The 15,178-nt window shown below is 43.1% G+C and overlaps 1 long non-coding RNA gene across 3 annotated transcripts in view; it reads right to left on the bottom strand.

Moving 5' to 3' along the window:
- Positions 1–10,609: 10,609 nt before the first annotated feature.
- Positions 10,610–15,178, bottom strand: part of LOC116183955 (uncharacterized) — a 35,912-nt gene continuing 31,343 nt past the window's right edge. For all 3 annotated transcript variants that reach the window (XR_014957381.1, XR_014957380.1, XR_004148674.3), the window contains exon 3: positions 10,610–10,933. This is a non-coding gene — a long non-coding RNA (uncharacterized LOC116183955). The remainder of the gene's footprint in view (positions 10,934–15,178) is intronic.

Below are 15,178 nucleotides of genomic sequence, written 5' to 3' on the forward strand. Positions count from 1 at the left end.
GTCAGCTACCTCCAACATTTGGCTGCCTTAGTGTTAAAAATTATAGAATAAAATTGTACTTTAAAGAGAGTTCCAATGGATAACTCATAAATCTATTATAACTAGTAATGAGTTTTATTTTGTAATATTCCCAGTCAACATGCCACATGTAATGATTTGGTTGCTGAAGGCATAAAGAGGAAACATTGCTAAAAACATGGTTTATTTTGGTTGTCATATGTTCCAGTAGTCTGACTTCACCTTGCTAACATGCTGAGCACTTCAGCTGTCAGCAAGTTCACGGAGATGTGGACACCGGCCACCTCTGCCAGTCAGAGCCCCGGTGCATAAAAATGCATGCCCAGAAAGGAACACAGAATCAGGGAAATTCAATGCTTAAAAGGCTAAATTAATTGCCAGGATCACAAGTTTGCATAAAGTCGGCAGCAGCTCCGTTTCCAGCCCGGGGGCGCTGCCCTGCTGCCCCTCCCTGCGGGATGTTTCCCTGCTCAGGCGGCCTCCCCGAGACCCCTCGGTGCTGCTGTGCCCGGTGTGACCCACGCGTGGTGCCCCGTCCGCGGGCACCGCAGAACTGGCTTGGACAGCGGACAGTTTTCTCCCCTCGGTCCCAAGGGCGTGGGCAGCTCGCATCAGGCGTGCACCTCTATTTTGTACAGGCTTACAGCCTGTTTCGGGAGCAGCCCGAAGGCAGGGGATGTACTTATTTCTCCCAAGAGAACAGCTTTGGGAGCTTCACACGCGATACCTTCCCGGCACTCCAGCTCGGTCCACCTGTGCGAAGCAGAGCCGGGGCGGGGACGGCCGCCACGGCCGGGCCGCGGGGCTGCCGCGGGGACGGCTCAGCAGCAGCGGTCCCGCCGCCCGGGCCGGGCCGGGGCCGCGGGCTCGCCCGGGGCTGCGGCGGGGCCGGGCCGGGGGCGGCGATCCGGAGGCGCCGCGGCCGCGGCACCGCCCGCCCGCCGAGCACAAAGGATGACCGCGAGTTACCCCGCTGCGGCAGCCGCGCTCCCGCTCCGCCGCGCCTCCGAGGGGCCGCCGGCCCCGGGAGCTCCGCGCCGGGACAGCCCGGGAGAACCCGGGACAGCACAGCCCCGCACAGCCCCGCACAGCTCCGCACAGCCCCGCACAGCCCCGCACAGCCCGGCGCGCCTCTGCCGCAGGCGGCGCGGCCGCTCCGCGTTCCCCTCCCGCTCCGCTGCCGCTGCCGTGTGGTGGCTCCCGGTCCTCCCGAGGTACTCACCGCGTCGATTTCCACCAACGCCGCCGTCCCTGCGCGCCTTGGCACCGAGTCCCGCTGCCAGCCCGACCCGCGGCGCCGCTCCGCGCCCGGGACCCCGGCGGCTGCCGCGGGCTCCGCTGTCCACCTGCGCCCGGCTCCGCTCAGCGCCCGCGCCGGCTCAGCCTCGCCCTGCTCACCACCCTGGGGCTTATTTTCCACAGGAGTGTGGCACCGCTCTGGGGCCTCCTGCTCCCCAGGCAGCTCGTCCTCTGCACCGCCGTGTCTCCATTCTCTGCAATTTCAAATCTCCACGCTCTTTCATTCCTGCGATACCGGCTAATTCTGGTTTGGCGGAGCAGATTTGCAATCTTCTCACATGCACACTCTTGTGGCTGAACGAAGTTTATTGCTGCACAGGTTATGGCCGGAAATTTACATCCCAGAGAGCTGGAGGATATGATCCAATAAAATCAGCCAGTATCGAGATTTTAACGGCCATTGAATGTGTTGATTTCAGCGTGACTGGTTGAATTTATGTATCCAAACTACCCTGACAATGCAGTTTGGGGAGTTTCACTGTATGGTACCTTATTTGCACTAAAAATAATTTCAAAAATGTTCCACCCTTTTTACATTACTTTTTCAGACCAGTATCTGCTCCTCAGTTGGATCTTTCTAAGTAACCTGACTAATGAGGTTTACATTCTGCAATTTGTTGCTCTATTTGCAATGAATATACCCAGGCTAAGGTATATTCCCTTATGCCACCACACGTAACTTTCATTCTCAGAGATTCTTGATGTCCTAGCAGTGCACTGAGTAGTAGAAATGAAGGCTGTTCAAGAAAATATAAGAAATATCTTGAGAGAAGACAAAATGAGGAGAGGCCAACAGGAATGTTTTGTGTTACACATACTGCCTACGTGCAAAACGTGGCCCAGAATCTGTTAGAGAAGAAATGGTCAGAAGAGGGTTAAAAATATTCATTTGGGGCTTTTGAAATACTTTTTTCTGCATTTTTGCTTGACTCTTTCCTCCATCTACTGATAAATGCAAGTCTGAACTGTTTTTTTCATTAAAAATGTGCTGATCCATTATGGATCTAGTTTATCAAATATATGAATATGAAACACTTCTATCTGGGTTGGGTTCGAGTGTGTGGCAGACTATGAACCATTGCTAGGGTTTCAATCTTTACATAAAATTTACACTACCTTGTATTGTAGTCTTCAAAAAGAAATCCTTTTACAGAATAAATAACTAGATTAGGATTAGTGTCAGAGACTTGTGATTAAGTTTATTTGTCTTCTTCATAAACAAAACTAGATTTCCATTTAAAAAGACTGTGATAGTTCCTTGCAATATGTGTCATTCTACAGTACACATGTTCCCTGATGATTTCATCTTTTACAATAATACCTTGCCCAACAGTGTATCCCAGAATTTAATTCATAATTTGACATTAGCTTTTCGACTGGAGTCTAGTTTCTTAAAAGGCTTAATGCTAGGGGCTTGGCACTTGAAATTTGCTGTTTATCAACTAGTGTTATTACTCAAGCTTGAGACACATACTCTTGGATTTATTAATTATCTAACATGCTAACATCCTTTATTAAGTCTGCTGCAGAAACAGATTTGACTGGATGTCAACCCAGTGCCTCCAGTACCTGAGTGCCACCTATGTGCCTAAATCCTTATGCCAACAGAGATTTGATCTGATGGAGAAATCACTCAGCTGTGTCATACTGCTTCAGCAGTTTTGGTTCTTACACCACAGTGATTCTGGGCTATTGTTTTGGATTTATGTTGTTCCTTGGGAAGACAAATGTGTAAATTGTAACCACTAAACTGTGCAGGTCTAATAGCAAGAATAGAAATTATGTTCAGTAAGGAAAAAAGTCAATTTTGTAAGAATGGAGAGGACAATCCTATGGTATCAGAAAAAGTCTGCCGTTTTTAGCTAAGAATAAGGTGCCTGATCCAGTAAAATAAGAGGTAAACAAAGTGTGACAGACTCTGCTGCCTTAGAAATCTCTACTGTGTAAAATGCTTGGATGGCAAGCAGAGTAACCCCAACTGACAAGGAAGGATGTTTTACTAGTCCCTTAAACATAAAGGTAATTAGATGTCATAATATAACTTAGAGGGAAAGAGGAATGGAGGGAGAGAGGGAAGAAGGCAGAAGTAGGAAGAGCTTATAATTCAATTTCCTTTACTATCTGGGGGTCACCGGGCAGCATAGTCCCAGAAGCGGTGGTTGGAAGGAATCTCTGGGATCCATCCTGTCCAGCCTTCCAATTGAAGCAGGACTGTGACTTGTAGTGTTGCAGGTCAGTCATGGCCTTGCTTAAGCTGCCCTTGAATACCTTCAAGGATAGAGACTGGCCAGCCTTTCTGGGCAGTATGTTCCTGTCTAGCACCAGCCATGCACAATCACATGCATCCTGTCACAACTCCAAGGACTCAGATTGTGACTTTTCCTTCTGGTTTTGCCATTTGCTACTACTGAGAAGAGTCCAGCTCAATAATCTTTGCCATTCCCCTTCGAGTAGTTTCAGGTTGTTGTCATATATCCCTTTATTTTCTTCTCTGCCAGGCAAACCTAGCCAAATTTATTCTAAATCTCTTCACAAGTTGTATATGATAGGCCATTTACCATCTCATCAGCCCTCTGGATGTCCCTCTCCTGTTTCTTTACATCCTTCTTGAACTGGGGAACCCCAAACTGGACACATTATCCCAGGTGTGGACTCACTGTCACTAAATAAGGAGGGATAATAATCTCCATTCTTCTGCTGTCCATGCTCCCTTCCTAATGTAGCTCAGGAGGTGGTTCACTTTATTCACAGTGAAAACACCCTGCTGGCTCATGTTCAGTTTAGCATCCACTGTGACCCCACATGCTCTTCAGCTGCTGCTCTGGCAGCTTGCACTGGTTCCTGGCACTATTCGACCACTTGTGTTCCCATTGCACTCCTCATTTCACTTTGTAAGGTTTCTCTTGCCTCAGTTTTTACGTTTCCCAAAGATCCAACTGGATCTCCACTATTTGATTTGGAAATCACCCCTTCTAAGTTAGTATTATCTGAAAATCTGCTGCAGGTGCATCCTATATAATTATTCAAGCTAAAATCAAGGTAATGAACAATTCTGGCACCAGTATTGACCCTGCGTGTTCTGCTTGTACTGGTCACTAACTAAACACCCCATTGATTCCTATTCTTCAAGCCCAGGATTCCATGCAGTTTTAACCCATCTCACAGTTCATTCATTCAGACCATACTCTTCAGCTTCAACCACTGCTTAATCCCCTATGCTCAAAAGGGTAGCTGTGCTGTAGATCTCATAGACCATTCAGCCCTCTGGAAATGCGTACTTGTACAAATATAAAGTGATATTTATCTTCCCAGCACTTTTCCTCTACTATTGCTGTAGTGCTGATCATCCTCCCTAAAGCTCTCATTAAGCTGACACCCTGCTTCTCATGAAGTCACAGTGCTGTAGTGATTGATGAGGAAGGAAAGGTTTGAAATAGGAGCTTGGTTGCTGCAGCACCAAGATACAGAACAGAAAAAGAAATCCTTTTCCCAGTTTTGTTGAACCACTGAACCTTTAACCAATACAAAGTATCACCAAATGACCCGGCCAATTCTTCATTGCACAAGTTGCTGTTAAAAGAAAGATAATTTATGGTATTTACAGATTTTGCCTCCTCTTTCTTCCATAAGCTTCTTTGGGTGATAGAAGAATTCTGTATATTTTTAAGGGTATGCTACATTGGTGCTGGGTAAAAAGGCAAAAAGGAAAGAAACCTAATATTATCATTTGGCATAGAGACTGCACAGTAGTACAAATATCTTACAACACCTTAAAAGCTTGTGCCCTCTCTTCATTTTGGTGGGTCCAGACTCCCAAACAGAAATTATGCATATTTTCTTCTTTTCCCACTGCCTGTCTGCAGAGAATCCTTGGTCTCTTTGGTGGATTCAACCCCAAAACAACATTATCAAACAATACTCAGAGCAAGTATGAACATTTTCAGTAATTCCCCTGCCTACTCCCATGATAGCTGCAGAGTCTTACTCAAATGGGAAAGAATGAACTAATTTACTATCTTCAAGTTCACCCAATAGTGAGGATAGGCCATGGGAATGGAATTCAAAAGTAGAGGAAAAAGCAACATTTTTATCATTGCTGGCATGGAGATTTCTTTCTGGAGAATAACTACTTGTCTTTTCTCTCTTCTCTCTCCAAGAGTGGATGAATTACATCAGCTACAGATATAGAAGGTCCTGTTCAACTTCCTTAGATCCTTTAGGAGGACAGTGCAGAATCATAGAATGGTTTGTGTTGCAAAGGACCTTAGAGGTCATGTAGTTTCAAACCCCCTCCTGTGGTTAGAAACACCATTCACTAGACTGAGTTGCTCAAAGCCCCATCCAGCCTTTCTTGAGCATTCAGGGATGATGCAGCCACAGCCTTTCTGGGCAACCTCTGCCCGTGCCTCACCACCCTCAGGGAAGAATTTCTTTGCACCATTTAATCTAAGGCTACTCTCTTTCAATTAAGTTGTGTAAAAAACACTCTGTGTATGTGGTGAAAAATGTGAGTTTCCTGGACTGTATTAAAAGAACCAAAGAATGTTTCTCAGCAGCTAGGGATGCTGCAGAGTAGTAACAGTCCTGCCTCAGAGTGGAGAGGATATTTTATCAGTGACTTGTCAAGATTCATATTAGAAGTTCTCCCAGCAAAACTGAGTATTGCCTCACATGAGAGGTTGGAGGCTCATCCTTCCACAAGAAGTGCAGCAAGAATGAAGGGAGGAAGTGAGCAGTTACAGGATACTGAGTTGCAGAAGTCTAAAGAGCTGGCAGGGTACATTGTATGGGTAGGAGTATGTATGGTGACTGCTGCTTCAGAACTGAACTGCTGCCACCCACACACTTTTAAGTTCTTCAGTGGCAGCAGCACCAGCAAACCTACATTTCCACATTATAGATAAAGATGTCCACAGGAAAATGTTTGTTCTGCAACTCATTATAGTTATTTCCCTAATTCAGAAAGTCACAGCACAGGAGGAATGACACTCGCTCACAAAACAAAAGAAGAGGCGATAAAACAGACCCTTTATGTGGTGTTATTTAACTTCAGCTTTCTACTTTAGCAATCAAAGTTGCATATTGAGAAGGAAGATAAACTATCTTATCAGGAAAAATCCTAACTGCAATTGTAACTAACATGTTTTGCACATGGTGATATCTCGCTTTTCTGGTTTAAAACGTGTGAGCTTAAGGGTGTGGTTGCAGCTGGCTGAACATCTGAAGTACCGTGAGGACAGAGAGCTTGGGGCCTCCAACATGACTCACACTGGCACTGCAGTCACTTCCTCTGGGTCAGACTTGGGCATGTAGGAGATCTCAGAGAATGCAATGCATGAGTTGGTTGTGGGTTGCAAATATACCAAATTAACTGCAAATTCCTGCAAGGTCAAATTAGCACTGAACTAGTAAATATAAATTAAAGTATTTATTTCAGTGGTACCAAAGCTATCTTTGACTTTATGGCACTCAAATCACAGTGTTAATCTGTGTGCAGTAGCTTTCTAAATTTTTGCTCTTGAAATGTTTTACTATAGTGGGTATGAACTGAATGTTTTGCATGTGTCTAGTGCAAACCAATAAATTTGGGGTTGCTGCAGATTACACATAAAGTTTAGAATATATAACTTTGTTCTGTAGTTTTCTTCATGCTTATCTTGACAGACATTTTGGTAAAAAGTCTTCTGATTTCTAAACATTTTAAAAACATAATACAAAACAGCATTTGTTCTTTGTAAATATTGAATTTTTCTGAGATTAATTTGAACTGTGTGATCTTCCTTTCTGTTTCTATTTGCTGTAGCACCACTGTCATAGTATTACATTCTTTATAAACAGTTTGTGAAATATCGAAAATTTCATTAAATCCTAACACAACATTTTAATAGCTTGATTTGGGTAAAATCCCAAAGTAGCATATTTCCAGAAAATGTATTTTTTAAACACCAGAACAGCAATGGTGTTCCAATTCATGAGAACAGAGCAGGTAAACACTGATTAGAGACAGAAGGAGACACATACACTGTCGTCCATTGAATTGAAAGCTGTAAATGTTTCAGCCAAGTTACAGCAGGTGACTTCCTCAGCTCACAGCTAAGTTGCAGTGTGCCATTAGTGGCTCATATCTCATAAGGTCATCTGCAGCAGTACCTGAACCAGGGATTCTCACATTGTGTGAAGCTGCCAGGGTGTGCTGAGTGTTCTGCTGCTGTCCTGCTCTCCACAGCTGCATGTGCTGTTTTGGAGAGCTGGAGTGTGACTGATCTCTATTAGGCCAAAAAATCCCAGAGATCCTGCAACAGAGATCTCTGTGACAACTCAGCCAGAGCTGTTTGTACAAAAGCTGCCATTATGTGTCTAAGATAGAGCGATTCCTTCCTTCTCAGTAAGTGTTCCAATATCATTTGCCTGTTTCACTGGGGTTTTTTCAATCTCTCCATAGTGCTCATACTGTCAATAACTACAATTTTCCTTAAACAGAGAAAGAGAAAAGGAATGTATTATTAAACTGCCTCTAGTTCCTTAGAAAACGTAAATAAATATAAACAGGACTGCAGAATAGAAATATATTTAATGGGATTTTTTTATCTGTGAGCATTTTATAAACTTCAGAATTAAATTCAAACATTGTTTTACAGCCTGGTTTGTGCTTCCTTATTAAGTTTTTTATGTTCTTGAACCATAAACAGAGGCCTTCCTTTGAAATCTATATGAACACAAACCAAACAGTTGTTGCCTTGTGTTTAGTTTGTCCATGTCACAGTATATAAAGAAATATTTACAACTTTTCAAGGTCACTTAAACTTCCAGTGCTAGATTATTACTTTGACAATTGACATATTAACCATTCCCAGCCTTTCTTCTGTACTCTTTCTGCAGTGGATTTTAAATGAAAGTAGCATTTCAGCTTTTGATTACATGGCTGTCCTTTAGGTACTGTGCATCCTGTGCCCACTGTCCAAATGACCTTACAAATACATCAGAAACTTGGTCCTGCTCAGTACTCTGAGCTAAACCAAGTGTCTCGTGTTTCTGTGGGCTGGGGCAGGTCCCACCCGTTCTGTGAGCACACAGACAGCAGCTCTTGTTTTCTTACCCTACCTCAGACTGCAAACCAGCAGGGCAACAAGTCCAGAGGACTGAAAGTGACGGACACTTGTGTGGATATCATGGACTGGATCATCAGGTTATTTAGGTGAAATGGAAACATCGGCAGTCTGAAAAGTTGCTGTCAAATTGTCTCTGGGGAGGTGAGACTTCTCTGAGCTTCTGAGATAGAGGGTGACCTGTTGGGTGGAAGAAATCATGCTTTGATTTCTAAGGAAGAAGTGAAAACGATGCACTACCTGCAGGAATGTTCCTTATCCAATACGGAATGGAAAATACAATATAGGTAATTTTGTTTTGATATCAAATTAGTAACTATTATAATTTCTGTTACTTTTGCTATTTATTTCAGATGTTTTAATAAATATGTTAACATAGATGTCTAAAGAAATAAAGTTGGTGTAGTATTGATTCCAGAAAGTAACCTAGCAGCAAGGAAATTTTAGATTTCATGTCTTCAGTATTTTAGGAGTTACTTTGTATTTGATAATATAATGAACTAAATTGCTCGGGTTTTTTCCCCCCAAAACTTGACATCATTGCTTTAAATGGTGCAGAATGAAAGTGTTTGCAGAATCTGCCCAGCAACAAGAGCTGCTCTCTCTCCCTCTAGTGGAGGATAATAAAATAATTTTCTTTCCGTTTTTCCATATGTAAGCCATCAAATAATGCTGACAGAACTTGAAAGCTTTTCTGAACAAAAATATACGGTAATTTGTATTTAATGTATAACATAAATATTATATGACTATAATTTTAATATATGTTTTCATGCTAATATTTTTCTGCAAGTGGACTGTTTTTAAAATTATTATATGGATTGTAAAATATTTATGTGTGTAAATATTTACATATATCTACACACTATTTAAAACAACAATAAAGCAGTAAAGATTATAAATAACTCGATCTCAGAAGTACAATACAACATGCGGAACAGGACCAGCTTGCTTATTGGTATTTGCTAGAAGGATCTTCAGTATAAAAAACATGCACTTAAATTATAAACTTTTTATTTTAATCCAAATGTTTTCAGCATTTGTTGTGCTCACCTTAAAAGAAGGAGAGTGCCACATTACTTGGATGTGATGTGTATCCTCTTTTTCGTAATTAGATGCTACAATCTACTTCTTTGTTTCAGTCTCCTAATAAACAAATTTTTAAAGCATGGCATAAATATCTTCCAAGTATTTAGTACTCATTGCATGTACAAACTTCTTACGCAAGTAAAGATTTATAGGACTAAATCCATAGTTAGGATGCTAGAAAATATTTCTTATGTATTACTGATTAAATAAGATATGCCTCCAATTATTCTACTTCTAGTTTCCAAAGTATACCAAGACCATTGCTTCTTGGCTAGATTCCTGTTGCTGTTTTCAGGGAAAGTTTTATTTCTAATTCTGCTGCTGAGCTTCTTTTTAGTGTATTTTTCTATGTTATGTTTTTGTTATCTCACTTTCTCTATTAGTACTTTTCTTTCCCTTCATTGTTGCCATATAAAACTTCCCACAGGTAGGTGGGGGAGCTGTCAGCTCAAGGGAATCTGAAAGACGATGCACATGTAGGTAACTTCAGAGTCTTCATCTTCCAGGGAGAGGCGCTTTCCCACCTGCAAGTCACTGTCTGCCACTGTGTGTCACTGGGAGCATTCCAGTTCCATTTCATTTGAGTTTGTGTATTTGTTGTTCCTACCAAGTCACAAAGGGGTAAAAAGCTACTTGAGAAGAAGTGTTGGATGACAGTTCTGTCTGGGTTGGCACCATCTCACTCAAATATCAGCAGAAAGTTGATCTCGTAGAAAAGAGGGAGAGCTTTTATTTTCTTGTATGGGGGAGTGACTCCAAGATTGTGGTGTATTGAGTCACTCGAGTTGTAATTGCTTTAAGTAGCACAGAGAGAGGGGGACGGAACGGTGTGCAGGGAGATGACACGGGAGAGATGGCAGAGATGTCAGTATGGACTCCTATCCGTAGCCATAATTCTCCCAGCGTGAGAGGAGCCACAGGGATGTATGGGACCTCTCGTGCTTTTGTGGCTGCTGCAGCAGCTCTGCGCTTCCGTTCAGATAGAAATGGGCTGATGAAAATGCATTCCAGAGTCTGGAATCTGACAAACTATTACCGGCTCAGTTTGTGTTGTTTTAGGGAGGGTGACGGAGAACAAAAAGCAGAGGAGCAAAGTGTGAAAGGGACATTTGTTCAACCATTGTTTTTATTATCAAATGTAGAGAGAGAAGTAAGAGATTGCTGCACAGGATAACATCGTAATGTCCTCCCACACACCAGCCTGTAGATGTGGTTTTCCCAAATGCTTATTGCTTTCCTTTCAGTGTAATAAGAATGCAACAAACATTGTTATTTGAGGAACAGAGAGGGTGTGGGCTCCCAGGCGTTCATTCGAGCCAGCTGTTCACTTCGCCCTGGTTCCAAAATGGTCTCGAGCTCCAGTGGCTGGTGCTGCCAGTGGCCAGGCAGATTTTGGAGTGCTGGTCCTGCTGTTCCGGCGGCTGCAACACAAAAAACAAACTAGTAAATGTTCTTTAGTCCAAATCAGCTGGTCGTCTGCAGAGTTGCTTTAATAAAAAAATCAAATATTATTTTACTACGACTTTATTATCTGTTAAAGATGGAAATTATTGTTAACCTCTACAATAATTTTAGAAGCAGTTCTTGTTTGTAGTCTGAAATGTTAAGGTGCTCCTGACACTGGGATGATGATGATTTCTGTCAACCAGGTGCACTACCTTTTAGGTTAAATATTGCAGACCCTCTTCTGAAGGTTTTATTCACAAATGGAAAGTTTATTCAGCTTATATTCTTAATGGCCGGACTTTTCTGCCACTTTTTATCTTTTCATGTATTTCTTAACAGAACTGTAATGCGGCTCTAATGAGGAGCAATAATTAGTTTTTAATAAGGCTTCCTGCAAGGGGCAGTGACCACAACGTTTTAGTGTCCCTAAAAATAACAATGTTCCGCCGCCCTTTCCCGGCCACGCGGGTGTGAGGCGGTGCTCGCTGCGGGGCCGCGCTCGCCCCATCCCGCGCTGGGCCCGCCGCTCCCTCAGGGCGCGGGCCCGGGGGCGCCGCGGCGGGCCCGCCACGCCAGGGGGCGCCGTGCGGCGGCGGCCGGGCCGCCTGAGGCGGGGCTGCCGCCGGGGCGCCGCGGCCCGGGCGGCTCCGGCCGCGCCGCGCGGAGCTGCGCCGGGAGCCGGCCGCGCCCGGGCCGGCAGCAGCCGCGGCTCCGCAGGGTTCCGCAGGTGCTGATGGGACACCTGCGGAACCCTGCGGACACCGGGATGGGACACCCCGGGCAGGCGCTCCCGGCGGTGCCGGCCGGGAATGACGCCGGTAGCGCCAGCACAGTGGCAGCGGGTCACGCTGGGGTCAGACCCCTTGTGGGTTCTGAAAGTTTAATTATTTGGCAAGTATACATTGAGGTTTTTTAATATTTATTTTATGTACTTTAACTAAGATCCATCTGAAAATACTGCTCCGTCAGATGTAGCAAATTAGATTAAAAATATTTTTGAATCCTGTATTAATTTCACTCACGCTATTGCCAATTTATTGAAGTCTTGATGGGCTATTTAATTAGGCCCGCTATAATGGGGGCGTATTGTTCAACACATAACTAGTCTATATCCTTGAAATTCTATAAAACTTTGCTGCACTAAATAACAGCTGTTAATGCTTTCTGAGTATCTTTAATATGCACGATTCATAGTACTTTGCAAATCATTAAAACATGACATTGTTTCACAAACAATGCCACGTTCGTCACAGAGGAGCCAAGAAGCATTGGGAGCAGACTGCCGAGAAGAGAGGAAATAATGAGCTCGTCCTCTGACCCCATTTTGATGCCTCTTTGACCCAAAAAGCAAGTAGTGCTTGATAGGCAGGCAAGGCTGATAATCTGGGCCTCTAAGGAGGTTATAAATCGCATACAGGAAATCTTAGAATGTCTGTTTTCACATCAGGCTCAGAAAGCTATCCATGGTTTCGATATTTACTGAAATACACCTGACATCTGTTAGAAAGGAGGGATCCTAGCTGTCAGCTGCACTATTCTGAGACTAGAGAATACTGTACAGCAAGTACATAGAAAGTCTGACCTCTGTGTCAAATTACCCTGGTGTCTCTTCGTGCAGTTCTTCTGGAGAGGTGGAGAAGCTGGGTCTCACCACTGACCTTATCCTCACCTTTTAAGAAAAAAATGTTGTGGACTAACTACGAACACTACTAAATGGTGATGTCTTCATTTTCTGGAGTTACAACAGCCTTACAGAACCAAATCTAATCTTACTTTGCCAATAGCCAACTGCAAACCCCAATTACTTTTTGCAGGGTTAGCATCAAGGCCCTTGGCCTGATTCTGCCAGAGCTCCAGGCAGTTTTAGATAACTGCTCTCACAATATCTTTTGTCAGACTAAGGTTTTGGCTTGCACAAGATCAGAAGGAAAAACAGTTATCAAATGCATTGCCAAGTCATGGTTCCAATGGGAGAATGCAGGGAAATAAAACTTGTTACTAAATCTTTCCAATTTTACATTATTTTAAGTCATTTCACCCTCTGTGTTCGTCACAAATTACTAAAGTTAATTTATAAACAGAAGGAAAAAACATTGTACCCATTAGTAAGAAATGGTTTTTGAAATACTTTAATTATAGTAAGTAATTAAATAAATTGGAAAGAAGCCTGTATTCTGTAAATGTGTGCACTGACCATGAAAAGTGCCAGTGTGTATATATAAAGTCTTGTGAAAGAGAGAGGTTTCAGTATTGCCCAGGACCAAGGTCATACCAAGTTAACACAGGACACTGATCCTGCAGTCTTAGACAAGTATGTGCTGAGGCAGTGGGCAGGACTTTTCACAGCATAGTGCATTTGGGACGTGCAGTAATTTGGGACATCTGGGGCCAAAACCATACAGGGCATTTTTCTAGGCCTTTTTTTCATATGTTCAGAGCGCTAGATTTGCATTTAAAGTTGCTGCCTATTTTAAGTTTCTTGGCTTTTAATATGTTAGAGGTCTTATGTCCATCTGCTTTGTTCTTTCTGAACCTCTGGCCTCTTTTAGATGTTTCAAATTTGACACCTAAGCATTGAGATGCTAATGACTTCTGATGTGGTGTGTTGTACTGTTAAATGTATCTTATTTGTGTGTTTCTCATGTAGTTAATAATTTTGCTTACAGGTACCTGGAGTGGCCTGCAGCTGCTCCCCTGAAATCTGTGGGAGTCTTTTAGCTTTGACGCCAGCATGAGCTGACTCTAACCTAGAGGCCATGCAGCTGACTTTTACCATACTTAGCTGGGTATAAAATCACTGTATTAGTCAGAACAATGAGAAGGCAGCAGCAAAGCTGAAATTGAAGCTTCAAGGATCTGACTCATTCTGTTTCTGGCGCAAAGAGGTGCAAATTGCACTTCCTGAATTTGCTGCACACCTACCGAACCCCAATTACAGCACACCCCAAATGGGCTGTGCTGTGAAAAGTCCTGCTCACTGCCTCAGCACAGAGCCATCAACTAATTTGCTGTTGGCAGCTGCTGTTTGTAGGATGTTAGTTGAAAGATAACTGTGTGTTGCTGCAGCTCTCCTTACCAGATCGGCAGTCTTAGCTCACTGTCACCCAGAGAGCTTGGCCTGTTGTAATGGTACCCTGAGAATCTTCAGTTGGACAATAACATGACAGAGCAGGGCCCCCATCCTCTCTGCTGGTCATAAGCAGCATATTGTCTACTTGTTTTTTTCCGTCAGAACTAGCAATAATACAGCTTCTAAGATGTGTTCTATCCATCTCTATGCGTTCTATAGAATCAGAATAATTTTATTACCTCTAGTTCATGAAGTTATATATATTAAAAAAAAAGGCCCAAAGCCTGCAAGCCCACTGTGGTCTTGCTGAAAGCATGTTGCAGCCTCTTCTAAGTCACAAGCCCTGTCTGAGAAGTATCAACAAAATGCAGTGGGTTGTAGCTATGTCAGTCTGATTCAGCAGATACTTGTGCATGGAGACAGCCACAAGGTACACTCAATATGAAGAACCAGCCAAAGGAAATTCTGCCTGCTAATTTCTGGTGGTTGGAGGAAAGGAGGAGCTTTCACGGACAAGTCAGAGAAGATGGGAGACATGTTTTTCCCAATGCCATTACACAAAATGTACTGGTGCAGATATCCCTGGTTGCTACTGTTTTCTACCTAGGATACCTATTTAGGAATTATTGACAGCTAGCTTAGGGGAAAGGCGGTTGTCATTCTAAGGCTTGGGACCAAAATTTGCATGAAAAACATGAAGGGTTTTTGATTGGTTAACCCATTTTTCCAGGCCACTTATGTTTTGTTTCCACAGTTAAAATTCACTATATAAGTGAATTAGTTAATTAATATACATTAGAGATACTCAAAAGTGAAGAAGAGAGTCCCAGGAATGATTTTTCATTAAAGGTGAGTTCATTTTTCAGTTACATAATTATTTATATATATTTATTTCTACAGCACATTGAAGATGCTCTCTTGACCCTCCCTGGTCTGGAAGACTATAGGACTCCATAAAAACAGCAGTGATTCAATCTGAGATGCAGAATTGAGTAATAAGCAGTGAGAATGGGTAGTGCTGATGCAGAAGGAGGGATGTTCTCTCAATCACACCCTTCATCTTGCTCGTCTATACTTACCAGGTATTGTTTTCGTAAGAATCAATCTATTTCCCGTGGGCTATTATAGTCCCTATTTCTCATATTGCTTC

This window comes from Lonchura striata, chromosome 9 (assembly GCF_050655825.1).
Source record: "Lonchura striata isolate lonStrDom1 chromosome 9, ASM5065582v1, whole genome shotgun sequence".
Classification (NCBI taxonomy): Eukaryota; Metazoa; Chordata; class Aves; order Passeriformes; family Estrildidae; genus Lonchura; species Lonchura striata.